General features: G+C 39.4%; 1 long non-coding RNA gene across 1 annotated transcript; it reads right to left on the bottom strand.

Annotated features, from left to right (window-relative positions):
• Window positions 1–15,533: 15,533 nt before the first annotated feature.
• Window positions 15,534–18,036, bottom strand: LOC110791947 (uncharacterized). The gene is made up of 2 exons (XR_008925790.1): window positions 17,924–18,036; window positions 15,534–15,774 (listed from the first exon to the last, which is right to left on the bottom strand). It is a non-coding gene; the product is annotated as an uncharacterized lncRNA (long non-coding RNA).
• Window positions 18,037–27,959: the final 9,923 nt, after the last annotated feature.

Consider the following 27,959-nt stretch of genomic DNA (forward strand, 5'->3'; position numbering starts at 1 on the left):
TATTACTAAGATCGATGTAAAGGATATCCAAGTAAGTGTTATTTTGGCATGGCACCTTTTAACTCAATTTTTAAGTTTGGAACTTAAGGCTCTTACTATGTTAGTTAGATTTTTAGTGAACTAAAATCCTTAATCATGCAACATAATCAAGCCACAATCTCATGCATAATTAAGACATATTTAAAGCAATAAATAACTTAAAGCATGCATAAGATAAATGTGATCTAGTATGGCCCGACTTCATCTTGAAGCTTCAACTTCAAAGTCCGTCTCGAAATGGAAACTTCGTCTTGAATTTCACCGTGGGAGGCGCCATTTTCTCCAAATAGGATGAGCTATAATTAAAACTAATTACAACTATTTGATGGTACGCAGACCATATTTAAATTGAAAAACAAATTTGGTGCATTAGACCAATTACATTCAAATTAATGGTACGCAGACCATATTTTCTATCCTATTTGGGCCATACTAGTCACTTCATAACCTGCAAAACAGTACATATACAATGTATACCATTCATCCATTCATTATCATGAATGGCCCACTTAATTGGTTAGTTAAACACATTGTATGCATCATATAAACATTTGCAGCAATTAATCAAGGGCACCAATAATCTACCAATTATTCAGTCCTTATTAATTCTAATCAAGTTTTTTAATCTTAAAGGATTTGTAGACCTAATCAAGAGTTTATGACTAAAAAGGGCTCCCACTTAAACCAATAAATTCATATGCTTTACATTTTAAACATAAAAATGTATTTCTAGTCTAACCGGAAACATACAAATTTAATTAAAATCTAAAGCTCATATAAATTTATAATTGAATCCACTTATTTAATTTATTTTCAGTCGAATTTAAATTAGTTCAAGGTTTTTAATTTGAGTAAAATAATTAGTATATATAAAATTTATAATAATTATAATATTCAAAATTAAAATCCAAGAAAACAATTTAAAATTAATTAAAATTACTCGAACTGAAAATCTCAAATTAAAATTTAAAACGATTTAATCGTAACACAAGGTACGCACATCACCACGCAACGCACAGCCATAGGCCACACACAAACGCAGCCATCGCTGGCCACGATGTGCGCAGCCTCTGGTTATGTCGCGTCTGCTGCTGCTCATCCTCGCAAGGCACCGCTCGTTGCACGCGAGCTAGTGCTCGCTGCGCGCGCCAGCGCTCGATGCACGCGAGCCAGCGCTCGCTGCACGAGGCAGCGCTCGCTGCGCGAGTCAGTGCGCGCTGTGGCGCAGCTCGCTTGCTGCCCACACGTGACTGCTCGCTTGCCTTGCCCCTCGCCCTCGCCCACTCGCCCTCATGCGCACAACACTCGACACAAGGCAGGGCTCTGCCTTGTGCTCGCGCGCTACTCACCTTGATCGCTGCATTTGTACCGCATGGGCGACGAGCTCCCTTGCTCGTCGTCGCATGCCCGCACTATACAACACCCCTTAAGGGTAACACGTAGCGTCCATTGCTTTGTGCGTGCAAGTTTTATGAGCGAATTGAATAAAAAAAAATTTAATTTTTAATTCAAAATTAATGACAAATTAATAAAACATATTAATTTCATAATTTTAGGGCGAAAAATCGAAAATTTATCAATCAATTAATTTCCGATTACCATGGATTCAAATCTAGGTCATAAAAATTTAAATTTTAACACAAATTAACAATTTTTATGGTGGTGTTTAATCATAGATATCTAATTAAATTATTAATTAATAATGAAAATCAAATCAATTCTAAATTATTCGAATTTCAACAAATTAATCATAATTACAAATTAGATTGCATAATTAACAAGGCTAGGCATTCAAACTTGTTAAACATATACAGTATGTCAATCAAAAATTCAAGATTTATCAACAAGAATCGCAAATATTTAATTTAACATCTTAAATTTACAAACTTTTGCGTTCGAAAAACTAAAACCTCCGAAAAGTCATAGTTAGGCTTCGAATTTGGGAATTCTGGGTTTCGGCGAAAATTAATATTTTTGTCAAAATTTGCTACAACGTGAGTGTTGCTTCTCACTTGTTGCATAGGTTTAGTTACCATGCTTTTCCAATCTTAATATCCTTTTCATCGAATGTTCTTCAAGATATGATGATAAGATCTTTTGAGTATGTTTATTTTGTGATCTAGTCTTTCTTGCTACATTAGTGGTTCTACGCATTTTGCAATGAAGAACCATTAAGGCAACAGACATGTGATCTACCCAAGTTCAATGAAGAACTCTTTATAAACAACCCTGTTTTATTGCTTCTTAGGCAATAAGTCCTTTTACTTCAACTGTATAGGTTGCTAGTGATGCTTTGGTTGGATTTACTTATCCAAGCAGTTCACAGATATGTGGAAGACTTTCCAGCTGTATCTTAGAGCATAGAAATTAATATTTAATTTCCCACGCAACAACTCATGGTCTCCAATCCATGTTGCCATTTCAAAATACGATGCTCTATAGCTCGTTCTTGCCAATGGTTAATTCCAACGGGATCTTTCTTGATCCTTTTCCAGTGTTTATGCGTGTAGCATCAATATTTAGCATATCTTTATTTCCTTGAATCAAGAACTATTCCTATGTACCTTTTCAAGTACCATATGTTTTTCTTGATCTCAATCTAGTTGATCTTTACTTAGACCAATAGAGATTGGTATATGTTCGTCATGCCTAAAGTCATACGATACGTTTTTGGCGATCCTCATATTATATTATACATGATAAATTCTTTTGCAGAATAATTCCTAATTGAATTCTATTCATGTAACTTTAGCTCATTCAATTTCAGTAGATACTGAATCCAGCTAAATTCTTCAACATATAATATACGTTAAGAATCTCATTTAGACTCTTTGATGTTTAACTTAGTAAATGCTTATACATAGTTCAAACATTAATTACTTAGATTTATTCATATGGGTCGAATATCTCAAATGGAGTCTTTCGTGTTTGATTTAGTAAATGCCATTACTTAATCCAAAACAATATTTTAAGATCTTTGTAAATGGATCTTAATACCCAGTATGTACTAAGTTTCGCCTTGGTCCGTCATTGATGAATAATTTTCAAATCTAAGTCATTAGCATTTGAATGTTATTTCACAATAGAGAGATATGTGTGTGATACACATAGGACCAATTAAGCTTTATGTACAACCACTAAACTTCTTATACATCTATAAGAATCTTGTATATTTTATGAAACTAAAATACTTATTAGCTTCACTAAAATACAATTGCAATTCCCAATTGCTTGCTTAAATCTGTACTTAGATTTCGTAAGCTACCTTTATTTTCAAGCATTATTTGGATCCACAAATCCTATGACATTTCATGTACATAGTTTCTTCCAACATTTGATTGAGGAAGATGTTTTGTCATCCAATTGCCATATGTACCAATATGCAATCATTGCTTGAATTTATAGACTTGAGCATTACGATTTTGCATGAGGTTTCAACACAATCCACACCGTGAATTTGCTCGAAACTAACTTGCAACCAATAGGTGTGAAATTATTCTTGCAAACTAACAAAATTTCAATTTTGTCATCAAAACATTGAGTACGTTTTTATGGCCTTTAACCAATTAAACATTAAGTCTATATATGGCCTCTAACCATTTTAGGGAATCTATATTTCGTCATAGCTTTCTTACAAGTCACAAACTCATTAATCGACATAATAGTTTGACTGTAAGTTGTAGGTTTCTTCACTGTCTAATAGAAGGAATCTCATAGTTTCATTGACCTGAACTATATGTTTCTTGGGTATAGAACATCAAACAATAGAATATCAATAGCCACTTAAAAGTCCTTTGAGTATTCTGTTCTCCTTGAAGCACTTGTAAAGTCTTCTAAGAGATGTCTATTCTTTAAAGCCACTTCTAAAGTCCTTAAAGAAGAAGTTCGGATTTTCTGAAGCACTTCGAAAAGCTTCCGGAATGTCCGTTTATGTTTGTTGTTTGCCTCGAAGACTTTCGAGGTCTATTTTCTCCCACTAGTCATTTTGGAAAAGAATCTCCAAAAGGACATTATTTCGAGCAAACAAACATTATGTTCTCAAAAGTTCGTGGTAGAAACAATACCCTTGTGTCTCATTTGAATAAATCAAAATGAAACATATATCTATACTTGGGCCTTAGTTTGTCGAATGACAATCACTAAGCTCCCACTGAGTTTAGCAACTCTCTAGATACATATTATGAAAAGATATTCTGAAATTACTTTTCAATAGCTTTGACGAATTTGGTTTAGTTTGGTGGTAGTTGAGCATTTTGTTTTAGAAATTATAGGAAAAGTCTTTATGATTCATCATTGATCGAATCAAGTACCAATTGATTTCGATCATTCCAACGTAGATATGTCATATCTTATGGAGCTAGATCGTGAAATCAAACACATAATCATTGATGATCATTTTTTGTCTCAAGTAATCATCAACATGATCTAACCTAGATCTTTATGATTTCTTGCCAAGTGGATTTTATACTTCTGAATCTTTGAACTAGCCAAACAGATTCAAACTTATATCACATTGAGTAAATAAACCAATATTCACTCAAATCCAAGTGATATAATAAAGTCATAAAATATTTCTTTAGCTTTGAACTCTATTGTCTAGGTGTTCTAACAATAGTTCATATCTTTTGTTACTTTCAACAAGTAAGACTAGCTCGTCTTGAATGATCTAAAAATTAATCAACTTTCAAAAGTCCATCAACATAGAGCTTTTGAATGTTAACTTGTTGTTATGGTCTAAGTAACAATGCTAAAGGTTTGTGGAACTCAAATCAAGAGGTTGATTTGAACCAGTAGACACCTAATTTTGTCCCCATTCCCGAAAGGGAAGGTTCGATGATGAGAACATAAATCTCCTATAAAATAACGAATCTCGATCACCCTTTTCATTTCAGCCAAACCTGCTATTTATAGAAACCTGCTAAAAATAGTAACTGCCATAACGGGTAGTTGTTAAAAGTGGCAAAACATAAAAGATAGAAACCTGTCAGAATTAGGTGTTGCACTCCAACATAAATCCTAAAAGAGATAGAATTTACAAAGGAATTCTGTTCCTGGTATAATTCGAAAGCAAATTCTACCCAGAAATCATTTTCAACGCCCCGAGCTGGGCGCCGAAATCTTTAACGCCCCAGCCTGGGTGCTGAATCTCTTTGCTTGCAAAAATTTTGCCCAGATATAAAAACAAGAAAGAAACATCTATGAATCCTCGCATCGAACGAAGTAATAAGCCGTGCACACCCACGCAGAAGGTGCTACACTTGTTCGAGCACCTGAACGAGGCGTGATGAAGTACTCCAATGCAAAAAATAATAATGATGTCCCAACACCTGGAGGAATGTTCTAAGACACCCTGTTAGGCCACACAAGCCTACGCCACACCATAAGTTCAACCATCCAACGGTACAAATCTAAAAAAAAAGAGTAAGGCGTATTGGACTAATACGGGCACGGCCAAGAGCATGAGGCAAAGACTACTTATCGCCCAAATTCAAAATGCAAGCCACACGACTTCTACATTAAGGAGTAAAGGTAGCAAAATATTACCTACCACAGAAGGGATAGCTCGCACCTACACGAGCGGAACCCCAAGGCATCTTTCTCGAAAGAACCTACAAAAATCGTACGCCAAAAGGAAGCATCCCAACATGCATACTTGGGGGCTCCAAGCTACGAAAAGACCATAGCAAAATAAAAAAATCTCGAAGCAAATGTTTGAACGATCGAAAGGGCACGATGCTTGAGCCCACTTCATGAATGGGCCTGACCCCTATCAAGCTTCTAAGCAAACTATTCAAAATCAGTCATTGCTCAAAAAAAAAAATGATTCAAGTGAACTGATTAATGGACGCAACGACCATTCTATGAACGCTCGTTCGCACATACATATCATCGTTCTAAGAATCGAACATACACGAACGCGTTCAAAAGGAAAAAATATATACGTTCAAAATAACAACAAGAGCGATCAAAGTCTTACGCCTCAAGGTATGTTCCTCGGGCCATATAGACTCGCCCAACTATTGCAATAAATGTACGCCTTAAGAGCGACAGTTCCTTTAAGTAATCGCCCCAAAGCGACAAACACCGTAGTCCACCAATCGGCTACGGCTTCTCGAGAAATCATCACGATCACTCAAACTTATTGTGATCTCCAATAAAATTCTACGCTCCAAAAAATAAAGAAAAAAGCAAAAGAGAAGAGAATACGTAGAATTTCCAAGTAAAATAAGCGAACGGAAAAGAGGCAGATCTGCCCAATAATCAACTCCAACGCCAAGAGCTGCCCGACTTTGGGCGTTGAAAATGAATCCCACAAGCGTTCTAAGCCAAGAAATGGCGAACGAATAAGGAAATAATAAACACCGTTGGTCCACTATTAGGCTACGGTTTCTCGAGAAATAATTGTTATTCACCAATCAACAGTGATCTCAAATGAACGGCTCGTTCCAAAAATAGAATCTCTAGACGAAAAAAAAAAAAATTAAACGAACGAACAAGAGGCCAATTGTGTCATCAAGAGACCAGCCCAAACAATATTTGCAACGCCCCACTTGGGCGTGAATTATTTCTAACGCCCAGGCCTGGGCGCCGAAAATGAGCCCAGGCCCGAAAAAAGCTCTGACTTCTATAGGGCCCTTCCGTATCCATTCGACTCGAAAATCACCGATTTCTTTACTGAAAGTCGCACCTCACGGCTTTGTTAAGAGTAGCACACCACTACAAAGATCACTCGCACTTACGAGCACGATCCCAAAACGATCAAGAACATTACAAAATGCGTATCCCCAAGGAACCTCTATGACAAGAAATTACCGTCAAGCACGAGTGCTTGGGGGCTCGAAAGAAAATATACATTTCAAAAGAGAGTATGCAAAGTTAAAACAATATTCGCAGACTATGCTGTACGAAATCCCGTGTTTGGATAATCTCAAAAGATAAAGCCGGATTACGACCTCAAGACAAAGGTCGCCGTTGATACTTATACATGGTCCCCTGATCAAAGACCCAGGTAGTGGCAAAATTGAGCCGTACAGACTAGCTCAAAACCATGAAAGATGATGACTACGAGACAATGGTCCGTCTAAGCACGTTGTCAACCCACATTCAGGTTGCAACTAAATCCGAGCATCCCTCGAAAGAATTCGCTCTTACAAGAATGAATAAAAAAGAAATTCTCAAAAGAAATCCCAAGAACAAATGAAATAAGGACTTGCCCACCTCAATCGGGCAAGATCGCGGCACTTACCCCGCGAGTCCCAAATCGAAAAGACTAATTCAGGTTCGCTCACCTCCAGCGGGCGGGGCGTCCCCCCTTAGCGGACAAGGCTCGCCCACCTTCAAAATAAAAACAGGCTCGCCATCTTCGCGGACAAGGCGTCACTAACCACGCAGGTCCTCAGTTTTCGAAAATGAAAAGAAAATAAAATCTTCAAAATAAAAACAGGCTCGCCATCTTCAGCCGGCGGGGTCTACGTCACAAACCGCATAGGTCCTTATTTACAAAAAATACTTCAAAACAGATTCGTCCACCTCTATCGGACGGGGTGTCCACCCTTAGCGGGCAGGCTCGCCATCTTCAGCCGGCGGGGTCTACGTCACTAACCGCGTAGGTCCTTATTTTCAAAAACATCAAAATAGATTCGTCCACTTCTATCGGACGGGGTGTCCACCCTCAGCGGACAGGCTCGCCATCTTCAGCCAGCGGGGTCTGCGCCACTAACCGCGCAGGTCCTTAGTCGCTGCAGCGATAACTTTTTTCTGGCCGGTTTTCCCTTTTTCCAAAAATTAAAGGATTGGTTTTCCGTTTTTCCAAAAAAGAACGATGTGCTGGATTTTCCTTCGTTTTACGTCCTATAAAAACAAGGGGGGTTTTTTCGTTTAGCTAACCCTGAAAATGAGAATCTTTAAAAACATTTTACCTCGTGATTGGGCTTGGCCAGGCCCAGTTACACTTTATAGCTTTGATTTCGAAAACATCTTTAGATACTTCCAATGACAAAGTGAGGGAGTTTCTATGCATCTTTAGATACTCCTAATGACAAAGTGAGGGAGTTTCTATACTATCAGTTGACAAATTCCAATGACACGTGAGGGATATGTTAACACTTCAAGTGATGACCCTTAAGTCAAATGTTATCACTCGGGGGCTCGTGAGACCCTCGCAAAATAGGTCACATACACCATGGCTTGTATGACGCACTCCGTCTAGTACTTTGACCATCGTCTCATCTCGAGACTCAGTCAAACTGGGGGCTAACTGTAGACACCTACTTTTGTCCCCATTCCCGAAAGGGAAGGTTCGATGATGATAACATAAATCTCCACTTGGCAACGCATCTCCTATAAAATAACGAATCTCGATCACCCTTTTCATTTCAGCCAAACCTGCTATTTATAGAAACCTGCTAAAAATAGTAACTGCCATAACGGGTAGTTGTTAAAAGTGGCAAGACATAAAAGATAGAAACCTGTCAGAATTAGGTGTTGCACTCCAACATAAATCCTAAAAGAGATAGAATTTACAAAAGGAATTCTGTTCCTGGTATAATTCGAAAATAAGAGTTACGTATTAATTAAAATCCTAACGAACCTAGAGTTCGTAACGGGCCCAGACGCATTCCGTCATAAAGTTAATACGCACTAAAAGACCCGGATAAAGTCTCAAAAGCTCCGTGTTCTACGAGTCCAAATCTGACAAGGAACTCGGCCCAGACCCTATTTTCAACGCCTGGTTCTGGGCGCCGAAATCTTCGGCGCCCAGCCCTGGGCGCTGAATATACCTGGGGACCGTGTTGTCTCCGAATTCTTCTTGGATTCGTGCTCTAAAAAATCTATCTTTCCACAAACTCTTCCCTATAAATACAGCCTCAAAATCGACGTGAAAGGAACACACAATTCATAATCCGAGTATTGACTCCAACCCTAAGCCTAAGCCTTGCGCTGCGAAATTGATCCCGCGTTCTGTCGCAATCGACCCAAAAGTCGAACAGAACGTATCTTGTCCCTTGTAGCTGAAGAATTAAGCCCGGATACTGGAACCTTTCTTGGAAACTCAAGATTCGTTAAATAAAAGGAGAAATAGCAAAGCCAAAGTGGTTAGTTTTCTGAGAACCACAACGCACCTCTCAAGGGTGCGTTGTAATGTGTCCCTTCGCATGATTTAATCTCTTTCATCACCCTTTTATAAAACTGTTAAACTATTAATTTGATTGTTCTATCATGCCTAATAAAGATAATACCTTGGACAATTGAACTATCATGCTAGGTACCTTAAATCAATCTAGACAAGATAATCACGATCGGTTTAGTATTATGTGTTGTATATTGCTAAAATCAATTCAGAATAGGTTAATAGTTAACGCATGTCCCTTCAATTATTTATGCTGATCTAGTAAGGATAACCTGCCTCTGGAGTTATCGATGAGCACTCCTCTCGGTAGTTACAGTCCCCCGAACTCTCAATCTATGCCCTGCGGGTATACGTTGAGCGATCCCCACACCAGGGATCACAAGGGAACCTATGGCCGTCGTGGTCGAACATAATTGCACTCCCTTTATGTCACGATAACCGGGTTTTGTCAATTTTTCTCATTGTCGTTAAAAACTGAATGGCGACTCCTATATTACTAGTCGATTGGGTGTAAACTCACAGAAAATCCAATTACACTTGATCAGACAACGTCACACCCACGAGGGGCGAGGTCACGCATTAGCCTCATGCTTTTTCAACCCCCTCACAGAACCTAGTAAAGTTCTTATTGTTAAAGAGTTGTCTGTTTTAATCAAGCATATTGACTCAACCCGTAAATGACCATTTCATTCAAATAAACAAACAAACAATGTTTTTGTTTTTCTTGAATGTGAGTCTTTCTGTGTTTGAAGCAGAAATTTAGGTATGCTGATTATGGAACAAAATAGCCATTAAGTTCCAGCCTTTGAAAGGACTTAAAACAAACTAGATGACCCTACAACTAATGTAGCATTGCCATGCTTCTTTTCCCACTTGTAGGTCATTAGTGTATCCTAGCTTCCATTGTTTGAGTTATTACCGAAGTAAGAACCTCAAGCGGTATATGATACCAAGGAAGTTTGATTGCTAGGTCACTTCTCTTTACACATAAACTTATAGGTAGAAACGGAATCGTAAATTCCTTTCATTTGTTCCTTGTTTTCTTATTTCCTGTACCCTTTCTTATAGTCTTAAGAATAGAATTCTCTAGTGTTGACTTTTATACTTTGTTAGACATTTCTAATGTCACTCCAACAAGGTTCTTTACCATTTTAATTTATGTTGAATATTCTATTTCAACTAGATGATCTTACCAGAAGCTTCTAAAGTTCTCTAAGCATCGATCTATTCGAATGGTCTAGTGACTAGCCTCATTCGAGAATTAAATGGACAAAGATATTAGGTTGCTAACCATTGGTAAAGCTGAGCGTTTAAACTCAATGCTTTATGATCTCAAAACTACATTATATTTTGAATTCACAAGCACCAATCAGTTTGCCATTCGACTTTGATACTCGAAAACAACCATAAGAGTCGCTAAAAGAAACGTACATTTTAAATTGCTCATTTTCTCTCATTTCCGTGAATCGTTCTTGGATTCACTACCAATCGAGGAAATTTACTGTTACCTTTTTAAAAGGATTTACTGCAGTGCAAGATATTTAATTGTAAACAATAATTAAAACATACATTGAAGCATGCAAAGTCTAAACATTTATCAGGAATAATAACTTGAAAATTAAAGCAATCATGCAATTTAAACAAGTCATTAGCATTTTATTCGAATTATGTGTTACGGAAGGTGTGAATAAAATGATTCCAAGACCCTAAAACCATTGAAGAATTAAGCACATTATGTATTTTGACTCAATTCTAAAATATTTTAGGTAAACAAAAGTGTAGACACCTACTTTTGTCCCCATTCCCGAAAGGGAAGGTTCGATGATGAAAACATAAATCTCCACTTGACAACGCATCTCCTATAAAAATAACGAATCTCAATCACCCTGTTCATTTCACCCGAAACCTGCTATTTACGGAAACCTGCTAAAAATAGTAACTGCCGTAATGGGTAGTTGTTAAAAGTGGCACGTCATAAAAGATAGAAACCTGTCAGAATTAGGTGTTGCACTCCAACATAAATCCTATATGAGATAGAAATTGCAAGAGAATCCTATTCCTAATATGATTCGAAAATAAGAGTTACGTATTAATCAAAATCCTAACGAGCCTAGAGTTCGTAACGGGCCCAGACGCATTCCGTCACAAAGTTAATACGCACTAAAAGACTCGATTAAATCTCAAACACTCCGGATTCTAAAAGTCCGAATCTGACTAAGAAAACAGCCCAGACCCTATTTTCAACGCCTGGCTCTGGGCGCCGAAATCTTCGGCGCCCAGCCCTGGGCGCTGAAATTACCTAGGTACGTTTTCGTTCCTAATTCTTCATGGATTAGAGCTTTACAATTCTATCTTTCCACGAACTCTTTTCTATAAATATAGCCCCAAGTTTGACGTGAAAACAACACACAATTATTATTCTGAGTATTGGCTTCAACCCCTAAGCCTAAGCCTCACGCTGCGAAATTGATCACGCGTTCTGTCGCAATCGATCCATAAATCGAACAGAACGTATCCTGTCCCATAACTTGAGATTCTTTAAATAAAAGGAGAAATAGCAAAGTCAAAGTGGTTAGTTTTCTGAGAACCGTGACGCACCTCTCAAGGGTGCGTCGTAATGTGTCCCTTTTCCATGATTTAATTGCTTTCCTCGCCCTTTTATGAACTGTAAACTAATTAAATCTGATTGTTCTATTACGCCTAATAAAGATAATATTTTTGGGAAATTGGATTATCATACTAGGTCCCTTAAAACAATCTAAATCAGATAATCGCGATCGATCTAGTATTATATGTTGCATATTGTTAAAATCAACTCAGATTAGTTTAATAGTTAACGCATGTCCCTTCAATTATTTATGCTGAGCTAGTAAGGATATCCTGCCTCTGGAGTTATCGACGAGCGAGTACTCCTCTCGGTAGTTACAGTCCCCCGAACCCTCAATCTCTACCCTGCGGGTGTACGTTGAGAGATCCCCACACCAGGGATCACAAGGGAACCTACGGCCGTCGTGGTCAAACATAATTGCACTCCCTTCATGTCACGATAACCGGGTTTTGTTAGTTTTTCTCATTGTCGTTAAAAACTGAATGGCGACTCCTATATTACTAGTCAATTGGGTGAAAACTCACAGGAAATCCAATTACACTTGATTTGACAAAAAGAAGCGTCACACCCACGAGGGACGAGGTCACGCATTAGCCTCGTGCTTTTTCGACCCCCTCACAGTGGCGACTCCGCTGGGGATAGTGAAGGAAATACTCGTGCTTGTAGGTAATCAAAATAGCCGAAGGGTGAAACGATCCTACCCCGCGTTTATTTCCCCATCAAGTTGGGACGACCTGAAAATCAGCATATTAATGTGTACGGGCAGAACCGCATATCGAATCTTGGCTCCCTCAGGGAGTTTGGACTAAGGATACCCATCGCCAACCGGGGGGTGCATACGCTTCGAATGTTGTCCACTCGGCACTTTCGCTAGTAGTACACCCGTCCCAAACCCATTCGCTCTCCCATTAGGTCCCTCTCATTGGTGCATGCCCCCTTGGCTTACATCGTGATTGGCCTCTTGGGCGAAATTCGTCTGTTGAAGGCACTACCTCGACCGGGGCATTTGTTGGATCCGCGATAGAAGCGGTACCAAGCCAGGCGCAAATACTACCCATAGAAGCCTATCATAAACTACATGACATATTATTATTGCCTCATGATGTAATGTTAGTTATGTGTAGCGAAATATATGATTGTGTGTGACAAACCATGCTAGAAAACCAACGACCTTAAAAAATTGCCCAAACATTCATAAACCAATTGGCCAAAGAGTTATACCAAGATACGTGTTCCGCAAACCCGAACGATCGCCACAAAAATAAGTGATGCTCGGGATGGCCCATAACGAATCCCACAAACGCTGCAACGCGTAAAGGACGTTATTAGGCAAGCACGCAAAATCAAAGTCGTATAAACAAAAAGTAGAAGAAAACGGAAAACGAGAACCAACTAGGGACGCATTTTCAACGCCCCTGGCTGGGCGCCAAAATTTCTCACGCCCGACGCTGGGCGCTGAAGTTGTTGCCTGGCCTTCTGGTTAGGCGCAGCAGCCTTGATGCCCGCACAAAAGAAAAAAAACGTAGCAAAAAAAACCATTCGTAAAATTGCTACGAGGGCTTAAGAGAAAGCACTCGATTCTAAAAGAGACTTATAAAAAAAAAATAACTCTTTGTGTCGTTGATAGGCCTCCTACGACGACAATGCTCGACACCAAAACCGAACATGCTAATAACTATGAATGTCACAACGGGCAAGTGTTTCGAAAATCCAAAGAATGACCAAAAGAAAAACCAAAAAGTGTACCAATAAAAGAAAGAGCGAAAAAACCAGTAGAGAGAGTCAAAGTCTAGACTAAGTAATGCTCGAAACTTTGGGGCCTAAAACTTTAGCTTATCTTATGCATAGGACTGGTCCTGCCACTTGGTGCCGATCTGAAAATCAAAGGTTAGTGCGTCCCGAAGATACATCACCAACACCAGGTTTAGTGACTCCAAGCTCCGTCCGTCGTTCCTCATTTCAAGGATCTCCGCTTCCCCAACCTCGATTCGCACCCTCAAACATGTCCATCGAAGAATTGCAAGAGCAGATGGTCCAAATGACCCAACTTATGGGCCAACTGAAAATGGAAAACGAAGCCTTAGCGGCTGCACAAGCCAAAAATGACCTCGATAACGAGAAGAGGATTGAAAAAATGGTCCTACAGCAAACCATGGGGAGCAAGTACTTCTCCCTTGATCCTGAACCTTTTCCTGGAAAACTACCAGAAAAGTTTAGTTCATCTGACTTACCAAAGTTTAAAGCCACGGACAATCCCCGTGATCATCTATTGAAGCTTTGTGAATGCCATGAACTTGAAAGGCGTGGACAAGTCCATGTATTTACCTGCCTTTCCTTTGTCCCTGGAACCTGTGCCTCTCAAATGGTACTACCACCAGGACCCTAAGCTCTTCCCCACTTGGGAAGACTTTGTCAATGTCTTCATCAAGCAATACTCGTCGAACATGGATTTTCAAGTCACCATGCGCGAGCTGGAAAGTTCTCTTCCAAAAGAAAAATGAGGGTTTCACAACCTACTTTCCTAGATGGAGGGACCAGGCGGCCCAACTAATCAATAGGCCTCCCGAAACAGAATTGGTCCAAAAATTCATTGACAACCTGGACCCGGCTTACAGACAACACCTTAGGTACCTGGGACTTGACACTTTCAAAAGAGTTTATGATGTGGGAATAAAGATCGAGGATGACCTCGCAAAAACAATACAAAGTAAGCCCGCGTACAAAAGAAACACCTACAACAGGGGCAACACATCCAAACCCCAAGAAGTCCATGCCGTAGAGGAGACTCCCGCCCGAAGAAGCCCTGGAAGATGGGTCCGAGACCGAAAGTTTGCCCCACTCTGGTCGACTTTGGTACAAGCCTTTGAAAGACTAACCAATCAAGGAAAGTTGAGCCCTATATGCCCCACCCGTGACCCTCCTGTCAAGAGCAAATATTGGGTCGAAAGTACTTACTGCAAATTCCATCAAGGAAATGGGCATGACACTGAAAACTGTTGGAACCTAAAAAATACGATCCAGGACATGATAGAGGATGAAGAAATCCATTTCGTCGAAGACTATGATCCAGCATTCCTAGACCCGCACGCATCCCGAGTCATTCCTAGAATGCTGCTAGCTCAAGGTTATTTTCCAGGAACCCCATTGGGCATAAGGAAGAAGGAATGCACATTCCATCCTTTACCCAACAAATCTACTCCCTTTGGCTTAGGCTACGAACCAACGGAGGAAGATATTGCTGACCGCCTGTCTGGGCTACGCCTTAACAAGGCCAAACACTAGTAGAAAAAACACTTGTTGCAGCGGGCTTTTAGACCCCTGTTGCAGCGTACATCGTATGCTGCAACTGGGGGGCCTGCAACAAGTCTGGACTTGTTGCAGCGTACATATGCATGTACGCTGCAACAAGTGTCAAAATTTTGTCCAAAATCTTGACTTGTTGCAGCGTACAAATTCATGTACGCTGCAACAAGTGCCAAAATTTGGCCAAAATCTTGACTTGTTGCAGCGTACAAAATCATGTACGCTGCAATAGACCCCACCTGTTGCAGCGTACATCTATTTGTACGCTGCAACAAGTGTGAAATTTTGTTAAATTTTACACCCTTGTTGCAGCGTACACATATATATGTACGCTGCAACAAAGCACTTTTGGCGGGAAAATTTTAATTTTGTTTAGGATACCTAGAATGCCTTGCACCAAATATAGAAACCTGTGACAACAATAATAAAATATCGCAGCCTGTATAACAAATATAAAAACAATAATTGTTGTTTTGTATACATGAAACCAAAGTGCACGTACATTTAAATATATGTTCCAATTTCATTGTACGCATACATTTTAATATAAAAGATTGTTCTATAACATCTAAACCAACTCGATCAAGCGCGATCAGGCCAATAATAAATATTTGCTGGTAAAAAACTTAGCCCATTGCTCACGAACCACATCAATTTCCTCACTCGCATAAGGCGCATTCCTCAGAGTATAGACCTTTACAAAAACAAAAATTTCAATCAAGCATTAGATTAAATGCAAATTTAATATCACATTTTAACATTCAAGCACTAATGACAATGTCCTAATAGTCTAGAATACGACTCAAGAGTAAGGAACATGTCATTTTAGCCTAAATATGACCTATAATGATTCAATGAGCCTTAAATGTGCATAAATATATTGGAATGAGTTTTAAAATGGTCAAACTATGCATATTAATCATGTAATAAGAATAAAATGAGTCCTTAGGTTCGTTAGTTCAAAGTTGGGAGCGTAAATGTCATTTAAGTTCTAAATATGACCTATAGCGATCTAATGAGCCTTAAATGTGCATAAATAGATTGGAATTAGTTTAAGAAAGTTAAAACTATGCATATTAATCATGTAATAAGAATCAAATGAGTCCTTAGGTTCTTTAGTTCAAAGTTGGGAACGGAAATGTCATTTTAGCTCTAAATATGACCAATAACGACCCAATGAGCCTTAAATGTGCATACATGATGGGAATGAGTTTAGAAAGTTAAAAACATGCATATTAATCATTTAATAAGAATCAAATGAGTCCTTAGGTTTTTTAGTTCAAAGTTGGGAGCGTAAATGTCATTTTAACTCTAAATATGACCTATAACGATCCAATGAGCCTTAAATGTGCATAAATAGTTTGGAATGAGTTTTAGAAAGTTAATACTATGTATATTAATCATGTAATAAGAATAAAATGAGTCCTTAGGTTCGTTAGTTCAAAGTTGGGAGCGTAAATGTCATTTAAGCTCTAAATATAACCTATAGCGATCTAATAAGCCTTAAATGTGGATAAATAGATTGGAATTAGTTTAAGAAAGTTAATAATATGCATATTAATCATGTAATAAGAATCAAATGAGTCCTTAGGTTCTTCAGTTCAAAGTTGGGAGCGGAAATGTCGTTTTAGTTCTAAATATGACCTATAACGACCCAATGAGCCTTAAATGTGCATACATAGATTAGATTGAGTTTTAGACAGTTAATACTATGCATATTAATCATGTAATAAGAATAAAATGAGTCCTTAGGTTCTTTAGTTCAAAGTTGGGAGCGGACATGTCGTTTTAGCTCTAAATATGACCTATAACGACCCAATGAGCCCTAAATGTGCATACATAGATTAGAATGAGTTTTAGAAAGTTAATACTATGAATATTAATCATGTAATAAGAATAAAATGAGTCCTTAGGTTCGTTAGTTCAAAGTTGGGAGCGAAAATGTCATTTTAGCCTAATTATGACCTATAATGGCCAAACAAGTCTCAAATGTGCATAAATAGATTGGATTGAGTCTTGGAAAGTTAAAGCTAATCATATAAATTATGTAGTAAGTTTGAAATGAGTTCTTAGGTTCATTAGTTCGAAGTTGGGAGCGAAAATGTCATTTTAGCCTAAATATGACCTATATAGCCAAACAAGTCTCAAATGTACATAAATAGATTGGATTGAGTCTTGGAAAGTTACAACTAATCATATGAATTATGTAGTAAGTTTGAAATGAGTTCTTACGTTCGTTAGTTCAAAGTTAGGAGCGAAAATTTCATTTTAGTCTCGTTTGATCGTTATATGTCATATTTTGACTAAAATATTCTCACCTGCTTCTAAGTCTGCAAAACAATTTTGAAATTAGTCACATCAAAGCCTATTCCCGTTATTCACTTGCTCAGTTACTGTTATTGGATCGATGATGTGGTCGGTGTTCGATATTGGAGCTAAATACCTATTCCCTTTAATCCTGGATGCAAATTTGTACCATGCAAAAGACAATTATAATTGAGACAGATCATGTTCACAATGCTCCTTAGATCACAGTAATCTACCCAGAAAGGTAAGATCTTTCAGAAATTTTCTAAATTTCACCGGAAATATTTCCAACATTTTTTATGTTTTCTGGGTAAAGAAATTCAAGAACAAACAAACAAACCCATGGAAGATCTTCAAACATCAAGCAAAAAAGATTGAAAATTTAGCATGCAAAATGTTTGAGTACTAAGAATAAACTGCTGAAATTACATAATGCTGCTAAGAACATTCACAACCAAAGTTTTATTCTTTGAAAAAAAATTGGAAGGAAAATAAAAAAGTGCAGAACTTTACCAGAAGTGTGCAAATGGAATTACCTTTAGTCAATTGGAAAGCATGCACCGCGCACCGTTCTGCAGAATTGAAACAACCTTAGTAGAGCTTGATCTGTTCCCTTGCTGCAACAAAATCCCAAAAAACACAACCCATCATTAGTAAATCCAGCATATTTAAACACAATTAGCAGATATTCAGACTCAATTTGTACCACTCTTTCACACTTTGACATGAACCCCTCCCCTCCCCTCAAAACACACCAATTGAGAAGCAAAAGCTGAGATGCAACCTTGGCTACTTTGGCACCACAAGCGGCGGCCAATATAGAGGCGCCGGTAGAGATATTTACAGTGTTTGCTCCATCACCACCGGTACCGACAATGTCAACAACATCCTCCAATCCGTCCACACTCTTGCATTGTTTCATCATTGCATTTGCCGGTCCAACTATCTGCAAGTACACATAAAGTAATCACATGTTAAAAAAACAGGTATACTTTCATCAATCTCAAAATCAGTGATGACATTTTTAAAGTCAGAGTCCAATTGAAATTCTGGAATTCCATGAAAACTATATGCAATTCCACACAAGGTTGACACATGTAAAAACATGTATAATTTCATCAATCTCAAAGTCAGTCACAATCCAATTGAAATTCTGATTTCCATTTGTTTGAAATATGAGAAAGTCTACCAAATGTCAGAAACCCAAACCTTTTGTCGTAGCCCAATCTCATGAATCAAAACCTAGAAGTCTAGAACTTCATAAATTCTTGGTTCATACAGCCAACCCCATTTATTGTTTTAACTATTATTAATAACAAAAAAAAAACCAATAATTTTTCCTCGTAATCACAAAATTAAAACCTCATCATTAATTTGGAGTTTTACATATTAATTGCAAAAATAATATGACTGTGACTTACTTCTTCATGTGTTTCGCCTTTGGAACTAATGGCAAGAATGGTGTCACAAACATAATTAGATTAGGTTTACCAACAAAGCTAACCTGGTACTGCTAATTTTAATGTTTAACCAGCTCTAGCTTTCAACCATGCTGCAAAACCATATATAACTAACCAAATCCCTAATGGAGTGCATTAAGTTGTCCACTACTTTTCAGTTTTCCAGCAAAAAACAAAGAGCCTAGCTTGATTCAGATGATTGAATAGAATTAAGATTTTTGAACTTAGCCTTAAAATCACGACAGGTTTTTCATTATTGACTTAAAAGCCTGGGATATCCACCCAAATCCAAGAACAACCTATGCCTATTTCCAAAAAAGAAAAAGGGAGGGAAAGAAAAAGAAAGATAATACAAGAGCATGTTAAAGACCAAAAAATACCAGTTTTCTAACTGATCATAATATCAGTTTTCAAATTATTGTCAGCATCAGTCTCACCCAAATGAAAAACCACAACCAAGATATGCTCCAATAGCATAACATCAAACACTCAAATTCACATAATTTTGGAACGCTCTAACACAACTGACACAGTTCATAATTAAACAACTCTCAGGTCACATCAACCAACAGGGATATACTCCAAGTTCCCAAATTAGCAATTGTAAATGTCTCAAAATTAAACATTTCTGAACAACGATCAAACACTCAAACTGATATGATCTCAGGATGTTTCAGCACAGCCAACACATCGCATAGTTAAACAAGACTCAAGCAACAATATAAGGTATTAAACCGGAGAGTAGCATGGCAAAATTTATATTCCTCACCAGCTTTTCTGACTATTCACAAAGAACTTCTCAATATATAGCTCAAAGAGCCAACTCCCGTGATTTCAAGCATATCTCTCAACATTCAATTTCACAATATCACATTACCAAAGAATTATCAACTAATATTTAAAACTGCAGTCATCTAATCTCACAAAAGAACACATACCCCAAGAGTGCAGTTTGATACAGCACAGGGGTATTAATTTGTTACTTTGATAAACATGTTAAATCAACCAGAGTATGCAATTTAGTAAACCTCTCTCCACGCCCAAAATCAAGGCTCTTGCATACTTCATAGAACTCTGACAGTCTTTCAGCCTACAGTTAGAAACATTTGTTAATTCAACCAGAGTATGCAATTGGCCAACTGTTCAGCAAATCATCTTAAGCACTCAACACAGACTTGTTTCCCTGCTCTACGATATATGTCGAGAGCCCTGAGTGCATCACTTCGTTGCATCTCAAATTAGTTGAAAGCCAAGGTTTCATCGTAACTGTGACAAATTTCATTTGAAAATCACCAAAACGCATAATAAAAGGAGAATTCGGAACCCTAAAGCAGGAATTTAATTCAAAAATTACCAAACTATGAAAGTTTAGAAATTTAGAAAACAAAATTTAGAAATAATGGAATTATGAAAGTGAAAGATTAAAGAAATAATGGAATTATGAAAGTTTAGAAATAAATTATGAAAGTGAAAGCCGAGGTTTCATCGTAACTGTGACAAATTTCATTTGAAAATCACCAAAACGCATAACAAAAGGAGAATTCAGAACCCTAACTCAAGACTTTAATTCAAAAATTACCAAACAAAATTTAGAAATAATAGAATTATGAAAGTGAAAGATTAAAGAAACAGGCAAATTGACCCTCCTAATCCCGATATTCCGACGGCAACATTAGCAGGAACACCCCCAACAACTTTAGCAAATACAGATGCATCAACAAGCAACTAATTCAATACAACATCACATCAAATTTTCACAGAAACTATACATCTTCATATTTTTCAACGAGGCATCAAATCAAATTAAACCAATAAAGTTGATTAATCAATAAATTAAATAAGAATTAAAGTAAAGTAACACAAATTCAAGAACAAAATTAAATTACCAGAGGAGGAAACGCGCGAGGTTCATAATCATGGAGCTCAATCTTCGGGTATCGAAGATTGCTATCCTCAACTGATGAATAAGATTCGGATGTGTCGACCACCACTGCGGTTTGTCGGGCCTTCACTCACGGCGCTGCTGTGGAGTGGTGCTCTGCTGCCGATATGAAGATCCCTAACTCCCAAATCCCCAATTCAATTCAATTCACAAACCCTAATTTTCTGAGAAGTAGAGGAGAGAGAAAAAACGCAGAGGGGAGAAGAAGGGGGGCCAGCGAGGAAGATCAAAGAAGAAGAAGGGGCAAGGTCTGCGGTGTTTCCTGTACAGCTGAGGGAAGATCGAAGAAGAAGGGTCAGATCTGCATTGCGCGCGGGCTGGAATGTTCAAGGTGGAATTAGACCCACTGGCGAGGAGGCGAGGATCGGAGGCGAGGAAAGAGACCACCGGATACTGGTGAGGAGGCGAGAACCACCGGCGACTGGCGAGACGCAGGGAAAGTTGAGGGAAGAAGAAGAAGGGAGTTGAGCGCGAGTTGAGAACTTGAGATGATATGTTGGTCTGAATACGAAACTTATGTTGCAGCGAATTTTTTTTAGAACATGTGTTCTTGCAGGGGGCTTTTACACCGTACGCTGCAAAATAACGGGTTATTGCAGGGGGCTTTTACAACGTACGCTGCAACAAACTCTTTTGCAAGGGGCAATTAAATTTGTACGCTGCAACAACCCTTTAAAAGGTTTGACCCGCATTGACCTACTGGTTGTTGAAGCGTATTAATACATATACGCTGCAACAAGGGGGGTGCAACAGGGGTTTTTTCTACTAGTGAAACAAACCACCCTCCTTCCCCCGTATCAAAGAACCCTTAACGGGATGTTCGTTCGGGAAGGAGAAGAGCACCCATGCTGTGATTTCCCTGAACCCTTCGTTCAGGATGGCTTGCTAAAACCCGGATTTGAAATTTTCCATGACTGCCACACCTTGGATGAGGCACCCCACCTCACCAAGACCAAAACAACTGAAATATTGAACAACCAGGCTCTATGGACATTGTTTAATGAATCGAGCCCTATGGAGGACGAGACTGTGATGACTACCCTAGCTTTACAAGATGAAGGTTTCGATCCAACCCGGTTAATCTCTCCTGCATCAACACTAGAAGAGATCAAGAACGGATGGGTGAAGACATATCAGTGGGTCAACGCAAAAGGAATAGAATTCAAGATGAGTACCGGTGAAGGACCAAAGTTTTACGAGACTAAACCCAAGGCTTAAGCCACATAGAGCACCTTAGTAAAAAGCGCCTAGTAGTTCTTTAGATTGGTAGAAAAAATAAAGGCTTTAGGAGGTCCTAAGACCCCTTAGAATATAGGTCAATTTTATTTCAGTGTGTTTTCCTTACTTTCCAAATTAATAAAGGCGTAATGTTTCTCCTAAAATTTTTATTCTAACACTAAATAAGCACCAAACGTACTTGCAAAGAGGCGGCCCACTCTAGGCCCATAAACAAGGCCCACTCGGTCTTGAAATCATGACATCGAAACTCATCAAAATAAAATCCCAAAGAAAACCATACTATCATATTGCACAACATAAGGGCCTAACCCATACAACCCAAAGGAATCAAAAAGGAAATCAAATTCAAAATGTTGCTCAAAAATAATACATCCCTAAAATAGAACATCATCATTCCCAACTCACGCCTCAGACCACTCAAAAATCCTACACAAAGATGTTCATATCTTCCAGATACTAAACCCATTTTCAAAACCGTTTCGAGTCACGAATAGAAAAAATTAATCCGGACAAAAATGTGTCTCACGCTAACAGTCAAAAAAAGCCTCCGAAATAGCCTCAAAATTGATTTTAAGCAAAGCACTAAAACGAAGAAAAAAATAAATAAATGCAAGAACATGTAAAGCAAAGCGTCAAAACGACCGCCCATAAATCATTTTCAGCGCCCAGGGCTGGGCGCCGAAATCTTTGACGCCCCAGCCTGGGCGTTGAAACTCCCTGCTTGCCTAATTTTTCCAGAAGTGCTCGACATTTTATCCGCACATAACGGAAAAATAACGAACACTTGAGGGGTACAGCACATATCCAGATATGCGTACCAAAAAAAAAACTAGCCTACAAAAAAAGAATTCCATAAAATTTTTATACGCAACTTACGGCAAAAAACGGCAGACGAAAATAATGATAATACTTCACTCATTTGACCGATTAAGTAATATGCTTCCACCTCAGGGCATATCTATTAAAATCCGGCATCCTAGAATTTATTCTAGCTAGAACTACGCGCGAACTGATTCTGACAAGATACCTAGGCAATCCTTACCAAGGATTCGGTCCAATCAAAAAAACATATATAAATTGTGCAAAGAAGTTTTAGACATATATAAATATAAAAAAATGAAATTAAAAAATAAAATACGCCTTTATTAAAAAAATAATAAGAAGGAAAACAAAAGTGCTAAGGAATGAAAAACAAACACAACTGAAATAAATAAAAGGGCACCTACACCCTAGCAAGAACTACACTACTCTAGTTCTTCCGGATCATCAAATAAGGTCTTGTAGAGGGCAATGTTCGCAGGATCCACCCCCACAGTCTTCTGCGCTGCCCCTATATCAATCTCCATAAGAACCGGCTTCTGGACACTAACTTCCAAAGATGCCAGGGCTTCAGAAACATTCTCGGTTATAGCCCGCTCAGCCTCAAGGGCACAGACAATGGTGGGGGAAGGATTATCAACATCAACTGGATTAGTCACTGTTTCTACTAGCGGTTGAGCCGTCCTAACCCACACATTGTTCCGGCGACGATCTCCGCGAGAGCCTCCATTTCTTTTAACAACGGCAGGCCCCTTCATGTTAGGCATCTTCTTAGGCCTAGAACTGGAACGGGGAGGAACTTCTTTTCGCTTTCGATCAGGACGAGCTTTCACAGTCTTAATACCATGGGTGCGAGGATTGGCCGGATCACGACCCTCATATCTAACCCGATTACGAGGTATCAAAAGCTCAGCCGGCTCCCCATTTTGAGCCTCGGTCCTCACAGCTTTATCATCGGAACTCATCCACAACTTGTAGTTTTCAGAAAGACCCACAAAGCCATTTGTAGCCACGGCCCAACGCGGGAGACCATCATAATATTTAGCCCATGCTTGAACCCGTGCTTGTGAAAAGGCCGCTACTTTAGGTGGTACTGTATCAGAAAAGGGGATAGTCTGCCTTAAGCCGTATTGACGCATGACTCGGTAAGGAAAGATATAAATGGGCCGAGATAGCCCCAACAAAGAAACATAAACCGATACATCAGAACCCCCCGTCATAGTAGTCAAACCCCACCACGGTACCACCCACTTAATAGAACAGATACCATGAGTAAAAAAGGAGGCCCACTCGGCCTCGTCCTGGCCTCAGTGCAAATATTTTCGGTTACCCAAGGCTATAGGGCGATAATGTTTAGGATCGGCAGGAGTTTCCAAGAGCCTAAGTCGTTCCATGAGCCAAATCTGCAAAAAACGGGTACGATCAGGTCAAAAAAATAATAAGAAGAAAACGGTTCCTGGGGCGCAGTTTCAACGCCCAGGACCAGGCGCCAAAAATTCTAGCGCCCAGCCCTGGGCGCTGAAACTCAGTTCCAGGCAGGGCGGAGTAAAAGATATGCAAAAAACGTATATGTGCGCAAGGAAAAGATCGATTACCTGCAGCAATAGGGGGCTCCCCTTAAAATATTCAGATTTGGCATCCTTCTTCAGCTCATCCGCACTCAGCAAAGTCTCAGCAACAACCAACGGCATAATAGAATAGCAACTTTCCATCTGGCTAATCAAGGGGATCAACCTTATGTCACCGAACTCACCATTGTTATTCGACAGCAAATAATGATTCAACAAGCAAAATACAAGGGCTCGAATGTTCAATTTCTGTTCGGTCATATTTTTACTAGGCCTAAAGTGATGTTTTACAAGTTTTGCAAAATTAACCTCATCACCTACAACAATCTCAGCAAGCATATTAGCATCTAGTCCTAGGAAAGCCCCTATGGTTGTTTTACCCTCTTCAATAGTACCAGGGGTGGCAGGAGTAACATTAGTAGGATAACCAAGGATCGCAGCAAATTCATCTGGAAAAGGACATATTTCGTTGCCCCGAAAGACAAAAACATGATGATCGGAATCCCAAAAGCTCAGAGCTGCATGCAGAAAGTTATAATCAATATTAATTTGTTGTAAGCCTAAAAGTGCCTCTAAGTGGTATTCTTTCAACAAAGCCTTTTCTGTAGGAGTAAGGGCTCGTAGCCAACGCCTAACAGCCCGTTGGAGTGAGAAAGGAGGAATCGACATGACGAAAGCAAGGAGTAATTAAAATGCAGCAATTACAAGAGAGAAGGAAATTGAGAGTGATGGAAAATAGGGACGTATCTAGCCCCTATATATAGCTGGACATCAAGTGACATCCTGATCCCATTCGGGAACGCGTTAAGAAATCCGAAAATCAAAATTCGCCAGGAAAGGACTATCAGCGCCCATGGTTGGGCGCCGAAATAATTAACGCCCAGCCCTGGGCACCGAAAATGCAGCCCAAGGCCCAGATTTCACAAAACGCGGAACAGGAAAGGACTTAAAACCGTGTTGCTAGACACGAGGCCCTATTGCAATTAAGATCAAGCCCAAAAGCACCTTCAGCTCCCAAATAGTGAAAATGAATGTTAAAACTTGGTCGAAACTTAGACTCGTCTTAAGGAATATATGTGTACACTTTTCAAAACAAAATAAATATCAAGGTCATTCTTCGAAACACCAAAAAAAAAAATATTGTTAAAGTCGTTGGTTTCTCAAAATGAAAGAATGTTTGTCTGTCAAAAGATTAATCCGGGCCAAGCTAAACCGGATGTTATTAAACCTTGTCGCCCGAAAACTGAAGTCACACCCCATGACTTCGCCAAAATAGCACACCGCTATAAAAGGTCGCTCGCACATACGAGCACGACCCCAAACATGATTAAAAGACGTTATGAAATATACGAAAAATGACCGACAAGCCCAAGTGCTTGGGGGCTCGCGAAAACATATATACTCCAACAAAGAGTGTGGAATCAAAAATCATATTCCCGGACTACGCTATACGCAGTCCCATGTTTGGATGATCTCAAAAGAACAAGTTCGACCTCCGAAAAGGGTCGTCATTGACACTTGTACATGGTCCTCTGATCAAAGACCAAGTGGTGGCAAAAATCGAGCCGTAAAGACTAGCTCAAAACCACAAAAGATGACGGTCACAAGACAAAGGTCCGTCTAAACCCGTTGTCAACCCACGTTCAGGTTACAACTAAGTCCGAGCATCCCTCGATAGAATTCGCTCTTGCAAGAATGAATAAAAGAAATTCTCAAAAAGAAATCACGATCTCAGTTGGCAGGATCGCGTCACGAACCACGCGAGTTCCAAATCAAAAAAACGAATTCAGGGACGTTCACCCTTAGCGGACAGGGCTCGCCCACCCTCAACGGGCGGGGTCTGCGTCACTAGCCGCGCAGGTCCTCAGTTTTCGAAAAATAGAATCTTCAAAAAACAAAATGAAACAGGCTCGCCATCTTCAGCCGGCGGGGTCTACGGCGCAAACCACGTAGGTCCTTATTTTCAAAAAAACAAACAAATTTCGAAATAGATTCGTCCACTCCTGTCGGACGGCGTGTCCACCCTTAGCGGACAGGTTCGCCATCTTCAGCCGGCGGGGTCTACGTCACAAACCGCGTAGGTCCTTATTTTCAAAATTCAAAAAATAGATTCGTCCACTTCTATCGGGCGGGGTGTCCACCCTTAGCGGACAGGCTCGCCATCTTTAGCCGGCGGGGTCTGCGCCACTAACCGCGCAGGTCCTTAGTCGCTGCAGCGATAACTTTTTCTGGTTTTCCGTTTTTCCAAAAAAGAACGATGTGAGTAGTTTTCCTTTTTTCCAAAATTAAAGGATTGGTTTTCCGTTTTTCCAAAAAAGAACGATGTACTGGATTTTCCTTCGTTTTACGTCCCATAAAAACAAGGGGGTTTTCTCGTTTATCTAACCCTGAAAATGAGAATCTTTAAAAACATTTTTACCTCGTGATTGGACTTGGCCAGGCCCAATTACACTTTATAGCTTTGATTTCGAAAACATCTGTAGCTACTCCCAATGACAAAGTGAGGGAGTTCCTACGCCTCTTTAGATACTTCCAATGACAAAGTGAGGGAGTTTCTATACTATCCGTTGACCAATCCCAATGACACGTGAGGGATATTTCGACACTTCAAGTGATGACCCTTAAGTCAAATGTTATCACTCGGGGGCTCGTGAGACCCTCGCAAAAACAGGTCACCATGACTTGTGTGACGCACTCCGTCTAATACTTTGACCATCGTCTTACTCCAAGACTGAGTCAAAGTGTGGGCTAACTGTAGACACCTACTTTTGTCCCCATTCCCGAAAGGGAAGGTTCGATGATGAAAACCTAAATCTCCACTTGACAACGCATCTCCTATAAAAATAATGAATCTCAATCACCCTGTTCATTTCACCCGAAACCTGCTATTTATGGAAACCTGCTAAAAATAGTAACTGCCGTAATGGGTAGTTGTTAAAAGTGGCACGTCATAAAAGATAGAAACCTGTCAGAATTAGGTGTTGCACTCCAACATAAATCCTAAATGAGATAGAAATTGCGAGACAATCCTATTCCTAATATGATTCGAAAATAAGAGTTACGTATTAATTAAAATCCTAACGAGCCTAGAGTTCGTAACGGGCCCAGACGCATTCCGTCACAAAGTTAATACGCACTAAAAGACTCGATTAAATCTCAAACACTCCGGATTCCAAAAGTCCAACTCTGACTAAGAAAACAGCCTAGACCCTATTTTCAACGCCTGGCTCTAGGCGGCGAAATCTTCGGCGCCCAGCCTTGGGCGCTGAAATTACCTAGGTACGTTTTCTTTCCTAATTCTTCGTGGATTAGAGCTCTACAATTCTATCTTTCCACGAACTCTTTTCTATAAATATAGCCCCAAGTTCGACGTGAAAACAACACACAATTATTATTCTGAGTATTGACTCCAACCCCTAGCCTAAGCCTCACGCTGCGAAATTGATCACGAGTTCTGTCGCAATCGATCCATAAATCGAACAGAACGTATCTTGTCCCATAACTTGAGTTCGTTAAATAAAAGGAGAAATAGCAAAGTCAAAGT

The sequence above is a fragment of the Spinacia oleracea genome, chromosome 1, assembly GCF_020520425.1.
Source record: "Spinacia oleracea cultivar Varoflay chromosome 1, BTI_SOV_V1, whole genome shotgun sequence".
In the NCBI taxonomy this organism is placed as follows: domain Eukaryota; kingdom Viridiplantae; phylum Streptophyta; class Magnoliopsida; order Caryophyllales; family Amaranthaceae; genus Spinacia; species Spinacia oleracea.